The sequence below is a fragment of the Oryctolagus cuniculus genome, chromosome 1 (genome assembly GCF_964237555.1).
Source record: "Oryctolagus cuniculus chromosome 1, mOryCun1.1, whole genome shotgun sequence".
Classification (NCBI taxonomy): Eukaryota; Metazoa; Chordata; class Mammalia; order Lagomorpha; family Leporidae; genus Oryctolagus; species Oryctolagus cuniculus.
In genome coordinates this window covers 8,706,159-8,712,463 of record NC_091432.1, presented here as the reverse complement: position 1 = coordinate 8,712,463, position 6,305 = coordinate 8,706,159, and positions in this window count along the sequence as shown.

Here is a 6,305-nt window from a genome sequence, read left to right as displayed (position 1 = left end):
AGCGAGGCTGCTGAGCCTTCCCTGTGAGGGAAGGCATCTACCTACCACTGAGGGGTCCATCTCCCCCCTGATCACCCCACCCCCGACTCTTGTCTGTGTGGGGCCTCTCCCTGAGGCTCCCCACCTTTCCCTTTGTGACCTGTCCTTTCTTTTCCCAGAGTCCAAGATACTGTCTTCTCTTGGGCCCTGGCTGCCTCTTAGTTCCCCTGTTATGTGGTGGTGGTTTTTTCTTTTTTCTTTTTTTTAGATTTATTTTATTTATTTGAAAGACAGTTACAGAGAGAGGTAGAGACAGAGAGAGATCTTCCATCCACTGGTTCACTCCTCAGATGGCTGCAATGGCCGGAGCTGCACTGATCTGAAGCTGGGAACCAGGCGCCTCTTCCAGGTCTTCCCCACATAGGTGCAGGGGCCCAAGGACTTGGACCATCTTCTACTGCTATCCCAGGCCATAGCAGAGAGCTGGATCGGAAGAGGAGCAGCCAAGACTAGAACTAGTGCCTATATGGGATGCTGGAGCTGAAGGCCAGGGCTTTAACACGCTGCACCACTGCACTGGCCCTGGTGGTTGTTTTTTAAATAGTGATTTTATCTATTTGACAGGCAGAGTTACAGAGAGAGGGAAGTAGATAGATAGATTGATCTTCTATCTGCTGGCTCAGTCCCCAAGTGGCCACAACACCCAAGGCTGGGCCAGGCCAAAACCAAGAACCAGGAGCTTCTTCCGGATCTCCCATATGGGTGCAGGGCCCAAGGATTTGGGCCAACTTCTGCTGCTTCCCCAAGTGCATCATCAGGGAGCTAGATCTGAAGTGGAGCATCCAGGACTTGAACTGGCATCTCATAAGGGATTGACAGAGAAAAAGGCAGATCTTCCATTAACGGGTTCTCTCTCGACGCCTGCAATAGCCAGGCCTTGGCTAGGCTATGCAGATGCTAGGAGCCAGGAACTCCATCTGGGTCTCCCACAGGGGTGTGAGGGCCCATTGCTCCCCAGGAGCATTAGCAGGAAGCTGAATCAGAAGAGGAACAGCTGGGACTTGAACCAGTACTTTGATGTGTGTCCCAAGTGGAAATTTACTATAATGCCTGCCCTGAGGTTGCTAAGATCTATAGTACAGTAAGATATTCTGAGAAGAGACCACATCTATATAACTTTGATTATAGTGAGTTACTGTCGCTCCCCCTCTTCGCGGAGGAACGACACAGGACCCTGCACTGTTCTTTTGTCTGCTCGGCCCTCCCCGGGTTTGCTGCTGGTTCTTCCCGGGTTGGCTGCCGTCCCTCCACCTCCGTGGAAGGGCGGCTCCCCCTGCCACTTTCCCCACTTCCGCGGGGGAATGGCACACCACCGGCCGGCTCTCTCGGGGGCTGCTCAGATGTTCCTCAGGTGTTCCTGGTGCATGTTGTCTCTCTCCTCCTTTATAGTCCTCTCCACCAATCCCAACTCTGCTACCCACACGCCGAGTACGCTGCTCTCCTCCAATCAGGAGCAGCTCCTGCAGCTTGTCAAGTTGGTGAGAGGCAGCTGTGTAGAAGCTGTTTACTCATCTCCCAGCGCCATATTGTGGGAGAGCAGATTCATAGAATAAGTCTTAATTCCAGTAACTTAGTCTAGTCTGAGTTGCTCCCCACAAGTTACAATTATTATATTGTTGATATCTTAGTGTGTCCAGTTTACCTTTATATGTATCTATAGGAAAAGCAGTGTGTACATAGGGTTTGGTACTACTGGCAATTTCAGGCATCCACGGGAGTGGGGGGTCTTGAATTTTCTTTTTCCAAAATTTGTATTTTGATGAATATTTAGATTGTTTCCACATCTTGGCTATTGTGAATAATGTAAGGAAAATCAGAGTGTTAAAATCTTAGAGAGGGACCAGCAATGTGGCATGGCAGGTAAAGCCACACCGCATGTGATGCCTGCATCCCAGATGGGTACCAATTGGAGTCCTGGCTGCTCCACTTCCCATCCAGCTCTCTGCTAGTGTGCCTAGGAAAGCATCAGAAGATGGCCCAAGTGCTTGGGCCCCTGCACCCATTTGGGAGACCTAGAAAAAAAACTTTAGGCTCCTGACGTCAGACAGGCCCAGCTCTGGCCATTGTGGCCATATGGGGAGTGAACCAGTGGATGGGAGGTATCTCTGAAACTCTGCCTTTCAAATAAATAAACAAATCTTTAAAAAAAAAATCTCTTGGAGATCATGATTTTAATTCTTTTGCATAAATACCCAGAATTAGGACTGCTAGATCATATGGCGGTTCCATTCATAATATCTGCCTGACTCCTGCCAAAGCAGACCCTGAGAGGCAGCCGTGATGGTCAGGTAATTGAGTTCCTGCCACTCCTGTGGGAGGCTGGATTGAGTTCCTGGCTTTGGTCCAACCCAGTCCCAACTGTTGCAGGCATTTGGAGAGTAAACCAGTCAGTCTGTGTGTCTCTCAAGTAAGTAAGTAAAAGAGAAGAACAAAATTTGGAAGCATCACACTTCCTGATTTCAACACATATTACAAAGCTACATAATCAAAACCAAATTATAGGCCGGCGCCGCGGCTCACTAGGCTAATCCTCCGCCTTGCGGCGCCGGCACAGCAGGTTCTAGTCCCAGTCGGGGCGCCGGATTCTGTCCCGGTTGCCCCTCTTCCAGGCCAGCTCTCTGCTGTGGCCAGGAAGTGCAGTGGAGGATGGCCCAAGTCATTGGGCCCTGCACCTGCATGGGAGACCAGGAGAAGCACCTGGCTCCTGGCTCCTGGCTTCGGATCAGCGCAATGCACCAGCCGCGGCGGCCATTGGAGGGTGAACCAACGGCAAAAGGAAGACCTTTCTGTCTCTCTCACTGTCCACTCTGCCTGTCAAAAAAAAAAAAAATTATACTGGCATAAAATGAACATAGACCAATGGAACTGAAAAAAAAGACCCCAGAAATAAACCCACACATACACGGACAATTCACCTTTGCCAAGGGCCCCAAGAACACACATCAGGGAAAGGACAGTGTCTCCAACAAACACTGCTGAGAAAACTAGAAATCCATATGCAACCTGGACCCTCATTCTTTTTTTTTTTTTTTTTTTTTTTTTTTTTTTAATTTGAATGGCACCCATATAGGATGCTGGCATTGCAGGCAGCAGCTTAACCCCTTACACCTGGACTCTCTTCTTAACACCACACACAGTCTTAGCTCCAGCTCGGACTCCAGGGTCCTGCTAATGCTGACAGTGGCAGGCAGAGGTGATGGCTCAAGAGGTGTTCCTGACATCCACATGAGACCTAGATTGGGTTCCCAGATCCCCGCTTTGTAGCAGGCATCTGGGGAGTGAACCAACAAATGGGAGCGCTCCCTATCAGCCTCTGCCTTTCAAATAAATAGCAAATAATAAGTAGAAAGATGCTTATTTTGATCAAAAAAACTTTGAACTTAATTCATTTTTCATTCTATTTTCCATGAACTTTTTGACAATCCCTTGTATACAGATTTCAAATTTTTTGCACCAAAATCTTTTAATTTCATTTTCCATGAGTTTTTGGTAGTACTCTCACATAAGGAACTCCTACAACTCAATAGTTAAGAAAAAAAACAAATTTTAAAATTGGTAAAGAACTTGAATAGACATTTCTCCACAGACCTATAAATGGCAAGTATGTGTACCAGTGCTCAACATCACTAGTCATCAGAGAAATGCAAACAGAAACCACAGGATATCACTTCACATCTGTCAGAATAGCTACTGTCAAAAAGACAAAAGACAGGCCAGGGCCAGTGCTGTGGCGTAGCGGGTAAAGCTGTCGCCTGAAGCGCTGGCGTCCCATATGGGCGCCAGTTCAAGACCTGGCTGCTCCACTTCCAATCCAGCTCTCTGCTATGGCCTGGGAAAGCAGTAGAAGATGGCCTGAGTCCTTGGGCTCCTGCACCAACATGGGAGACCCAGAAGAAGCTCCTGGTTCCTGGCTTCAGATTGGCGCAGCTACAGCTATTGCGGCCCTCTGGGGAGTGAACTAGCAGATGGAAGACCTCTCTCTCTCTCTCTCTCTCTCTCTCTCTCTCTGTGACTTAAGTAAAATAAATAAATCTTTTAAAAAGAATAAAAAATAAATAAATAAAATACAGAGGCCAGTGTGCAATGCCAGCATCCCTTATGGGTACATGTTCGTGTCCAGGGTTCTCCACTTCTGATTCAGCTCCCTTGCTAATGGCATGGGAAAAGCAGCAGAAGATAGTCCAAGTACCTGGGTTCCTGTCACCCATGTGGGAGACCTAGATGAAGCTTCTGGCTCCCAGCTTCAGGATGGCCCAGCCCTAGCTGTTGTGGCCATCTGGGGAGTGAACTAGTGAATGGAAGCTCTCTGTGAACAGAAGCTCCCTCGCTCACTCAGTCTGTCTCTCTCCCTCTCTGTAACACTTTCAAATATATATGATAAAAGACAGCAAGCACTGCTGATGAAGAAGCTGGCACCCTTGCACACCACTGGCAGAAATGCATAATGGTATAAGTGGAAAATCAGTATGGAGTTTCTTAAAAAACTTGTTGGGAGAGTGATTTAACCTTCTGTGCTGCCATACTCTGCTCCCCACCTTGTATCTGTGTTTAAAATAGAAAATGGATAAGCCAAAAAAGTAAGTGACGTTCTCTTAACCAGCTAAACCCCCACCTATGGGAGGTCTTTGGCCAAATCAGAGAACAGACTCGGAGTCTGGTGGTCCTCAGAGCTGGGTGACGTGAGGGAAGCCCTAGAACAGAGCTTGCATTGAAGCCGGGTGTGGTCCTGGTGATCCAGTGCCCCCCAGACTCCCCACTGTGGGGAGGAGGCAGTGGGACCATCAACCCACAGGCCCCCTGAGATGGGCCAGAACTGTCCTGAAGTGTCAGTCCCCCGTTGGCCACGTTAAGAGGAAAGTGAGGAAACCCAGAGCCAGAGGCACTCTGAGAAGCATCTCATTCGGCCGGCCTTCTGCTCAGGACTTCTCAGCTCTGTTACTACAGATGAGGAGGCTGCACAGCCCTTGCAGGGGCAGCCTGAGCCTGGGGTGGTGTGCAGGCCATGCCACCAGGAAAGGCACCTCTGAGTTATGTTCTGCCCCTGGGACCCGCCTGGTGGGCAAGACCCAGTCCAGAGGACCAAACGCTTGAAGTTCTAAGCACTGAGGCCCTGTCTTAGGGGTCAAGGGCACTACTAAATGAGATCATTGGCTTTTTGAGACTCACTTTTCTTTGAGGTCATTGTGACGCACCTGTGAGGACTGTGACCTTGTCCACAGGGGAGGCCCAGGGCTCTGAGGAATAAATGGACCCTCCTGGACACAGCAGCTGCTGTGTCCAGCCCCATGTGCCTCTGGACCTGGGCCTTCCCACCGGGAGCCTGGCCAGTTACCTGCCCTTGGGTTGGGGTGCTGGGACTGCCATCCCATCAGCCTGACTCATTCTAGCCACCTGACATGCTACTTGTTGCGGACAGAAAAGGGACAAGTATTGCCCCCCTGTCCTGGGCCTCACTGGGTGTGGCAGCTGCTGTGTGAATAATTGCAGCCTTGAATTAAATAAAGGGTGTGGGGCAGTGGTGCCTAGGCCCTGTGGGCTGGAGAGGAAGTGTTTGTGTGGCGCTCCTGCAGGAAAGGGCCCCCGGGTAGAGGGACACTGTGTACCGCCACCCAGTTGAGACAGCAACAGTGAGAGTGAGGAAGTATACACCGGACATAAAGCCTGGTTTGGGACAGCTGGGGAGAGTGGAGAGATCCAGTATGAGGTAGAAGCACAAGGGATTTGAGTCTTGTTCGTGTTGTCCCTGCTCACCCAGTGTGCCCAGTAGTGGGCTCACATCGTTATACAGACTTCTCTGGAATCATGGCTCCCATCCAACATCCACTGAATCAGTCTCCAGGAGGGAGCCTGGGAGTCTTAAAAAAAAAGATTTTTATTTATTTATCTATTTTGAAAATCAGAGAGAGAGAGAGAGAGGGAGAAACAGAGAGAAAAGATCTTTCCTCTGCTGGTTCACTTCCCAAATGTCTGCAACAGCCAGGCCTAGGTCAGGCCAAAGCCAGAAGCCAGAAACTCCATCCTGGTCTCCCGTGAGGGTGGCAGGGACCCAGGCCCTTGGGTCATCTTCTGCTGCCCTCCCAAGCACATTAGAAGGGAGTTGGATTGGAGCAGCTGGGCCATGAACCTGCAGCATATGGGATGCTGATGTTGAATGCAGCAGCTTAACCCGCTAGACCACAGCACAGCCCTGGCAGTTTTTAGCCACCTTCCCGAAGTGGATCTCTGGGCAGACCTGTGGTTCCCAAAATTCTTAGTTAAGCCTAGTG